Source organism: Theobroma cacao, chromosome 9 (assembly GCF_000208745.1).
Source record: "Theobroma cacao cultivar B97-61/B2 chromosome 9, Criollo_cocoa_genome_V2, whole genome shotgun sequence".
Classification (NCBI taxonomy): Eukaryota; Viridiplantae; Streptophyta; class Magnoliopsida; order Malvales; family Malvaceae; genus Theobroma; species Theobroma cacao.
The window spans coordinates 19742558-19746646 of NC_030858.1; positions in this window are offsets into that span (position 1 = coordinate 19742558).

Here is a 4089-nt window from a genome sequence, read left to right on the forward strand (position 1 = left end):
TAGTTTACTTGTGTTGTTACTAATCCTTTCCTTTCAACAAAGTTAAGACAAGATCAGTATATTCTCATAACAATATTCTATATCAACTCATTTGCTATATCATTATTGAAATCTTTATTTACATTTTTCCTCACTTGGTATTGACATCTCTTATCAGTATCTCATACATTCATCTAACCTTTCGCTCGCTTCCTCATTAGTCTTTAACAAGACTTAATCTCTTATCTTCCTTATTTCTTAAGATTTGACTTCAGTCATCATATTATTCATCTTAACACTCCCCATGTTAATTTATTTTTATGTAACCATCTCAAAAACTCTCTAACTTTTCTTTCTCTTACATGCCAATATACAAGGCAATAAAGAAACTTTACAATTTCACTCATCATCTTTATCTTAATACCTCCCCAATGCACTTAAGATTCCAAACAATAAAGCTTAGCATGAAAACCAATGACCATTCCTCAACTCGTAAGTTTCATCTTCATGCCACTCTCAATTTGCTCATGCTTACTAGCCATTAGGGGTTCTTAACGCGACAGCGTTTGATAGTCAGTACTGTGGCGTTGCAACTATTTGAATTCACTTTATCCCAGCAATTCTTCTACCTTTAAAGCTACTACCTCAATTATTCACAATCGTGTGGTTTCCCTCTAAGTCTATACCACAATTAGCAATAATAACTTTCTATCACAAGTACGCGATCAGAACATTGATTTAATGTCTTTATTTTGCCACTAACATTCATATATCTTTACCATAACATTTAGTACGAGTTTGCTTAAGCAAAGATCTCCAAATTTATTCATAGCTACATGTATCTCAAATTGCACATCACTTATCATCAGTCAATAAATCCCACTTTAGAATACTCTTTCCATATTGTATAGTAACTTCACCATATAGTATCACGACACTCTGTTCCTCCATTCTACTATCATGTATACTCCACAAAATTTAATTAGAAGATTCACGTACCTTAACTAATGCTAATTCCATTTAATCATATCTTAAATACTCCAAACTTGTAAATTACAACTCCAAGTGTATGTCCATATATTGATAATCTTTATATATTTCATGATCATGAAAACTACAACTTACAAACTAGCTTTCGATCATATGCACACTATTAGAACATTAACTTCAACATGTTTAATTCTCCTTTGGTGATATGTTAAGATCATTCCTGGATACATTTTCATATTAAAATTGATATGCCTTTACCATAGCATTTAGTACAAATTTGATAAAGAAATTGTCTCCAAATAACCCTTAAATACATAATTATCAAATTGTTTACTACTAAACATCAAGATCTTGACTTTATTCATCAATAATCAATCACATTTATTAAGTGAATAATTTACTTAGTTATTACACCTTGCCTTTGCAATCATAAGATCAAAGTTGTTCTAAACTTAAGATGCAGAAGTTCTCTCTCTTAGAGTATATCCAAACATCAACATTTTCTAAATTCCTTGCTCTGGGGAGATCACCTTTAAGACTGATCATTCGTATCATAGACCACACTTTGAATCGAATAAACTTTTAAATTGATCTTTCAAGTAATTCGTATATCAATCTCAATTATAGAACTTCATATGACACTTAAACTAGATTCGACATTTCCAAGTCATTTAACCTCAAGCTGCCAATTCTACATCTAGTCCTTTAGTCCCTTGGCTCCTCCTTACTATGCATAGCAAAGTTCAAGCTCATCCTTAGAGCAAATTTGTTTACTAACTTCTTACTTCATGACCACACATCAATTATAGTAATCATTAGTACTCACTCTCGAGTTAGTTCACGTGCTTATATCCATGAACTATAATAGATCCAATCAATTTTTGAAATCTCACAATCATTTAATTGAAATCAACACCACTTTTATATGGGCATAACACGCTCAATTAACATAGTGTTCTCATCTTCATGCACTCCACCAAATGAATTTACTCTTACCTCAATGCTTAATTTATACACTCCACCAAATGAATAAATTATCACGGCCTATTTGTCCAACTCCAAATTTCTCCATCCATAATCGGAGGGATATCTCATTTCATTAATCTTTCATTAGGAGCATTCATTTTAAGATCGCTCTAACATTGGCTCGTGGCACGAGTGGCATCTTAAACCCGAACAATGGCCCTACTTATGACCTTTGCATGACATTAACAAGGAAGTGAATTACTGGGAACAGGAGTTCCTATAGCTCCCATAAAATCTATAAGAAAAACCAAAATAAGTCTAAACAACTCCAAATTCTATATGCAGATGCACGTATTCTATTCTACCTAACCTGACTTAACTTAACTAATTTAACTTAACTTAACTTGAGCCACGCAGTGTCAGTGTGGATTTCTTAAAACAACTTTAAAACCAAAAACTTTAAAATCAAAAGCTTTAAAATCAAAATCTCTGATCTTTAAATCATGCTCTGATACCACTTTAATTGTCACGACCCGAAACTCCCATCGGGCCCGTGATAACCTCCGCGACGTCTCGATAGGCACTCATTACCCCGAATGCCGATCGGAACCCCGCAAGGCTTAGCATCAGCTTCCGCATCTCCCCGGTGAGCAACAGTTATTAAATCTTGCATTTCAAAAAAATCATAAGTCATTTCCAAATCAAAACAATAAAATATTATTCTCTAGCTCACAGGGGCATTTTCGTCATTTTTTTTCTATAATACCGAAACTCGCCAAAAACATGGTGTAAAAGCTTAATATGTTCATACATATTTTAAATCAGATAACTAAAGTATAAAATTACTTTTACAATGATACGTGGGCCCCCAACTAACCAATAAGAAGCGAGTTTGTGAACCTATAATTTTGACAATGCAAGGCTAACTGAAGTCTTTGATGCAATCGGCTATCTACCGGCTATCCCGAGCTTGAAATGTGGGGAATTGAGGGTGGTGAGATTATAAAATCTCAGTGAGTAAACAAACACCATCTAAACTATCTAAAGGCGAGTAAATGGAGACAATTAAAAAATAATTAACTTCAGCAAATTTTTTACATCACGAATATTCATTTCAACCAAATAATCAACATGGCTCGTGAATTACTCAAAACTCGGCTCATGCCAAATCCTGTACTCGGTGATACCTGGACCAGGAGTATCCAACCGAGCCCACCAAGGTTGTTAAAAATTCATATTTCGCATAAATCATATTTTTATTTTGAAACATAGCCGTTCCTTGGCGTTGGCTGAGTCTCACTCTCACACGGTGGTCCACGTGAAGTACACTCAAAAAGCCCACCTCAGGAGATACCTTACGCGCCTCTACGACCGAGGTGAGAATATAAAAGAGTTTACCGTGCCCTTCTAATAGGCTAGCCCACGGAACCCCCCACCACTGCAGTAGCTAATCTTTTATCTACCACCTGATTTATAAAATCTTTTTCTGCATGACATGGCAATTTATCGCAACCTAGCCTCTCAAGGCTAAATACACAGTACAAATAATTCTAACACCAAAATCAGTTTAGTCATTCATGCTCATTTATTGTCATAAGCCATTCAATTTAAAATCATAAATTTACAACACAAGCAGGCAGTCTCCAATTACTCTATTTTCAAAACCAGTGTTCAATTTTCCAAAAAATTTATAAAATCATTTTATAAAATCACAATTTCTCCTAAAACATAGCAATTTACCATTTAAACCCATTTTTCATAAAATCACACAATTGTATAAAACTACTCTAGATAATTAAGACGATAATAAGTTTACTCACAGTTTCTGAAAACTAAATTCGGGTACTCTAACTATTACTCATCGAATGCGATTTCTTTGCCCTTGCCAGAAGATTCACCACCTTGACAAATTGCACAATTATGAGGTTTACTACTTTAGTACTAAACCAAAATAAACTAATTTATACTACTAATGCATGATATGAAGTGCAAAATGTCTAAATTTTGCCTAAACGAGATGTTAGCCTATTTCGGTCTTTTACCCGATAAATCGATATACGCGTCCGTTTAAACTCCAAATTAATTTTTTTCAATTTCTATACCTCAATTGCACCCAAATTGACTTAATGTTCCTCAGTGTGGTGCAAATTATCA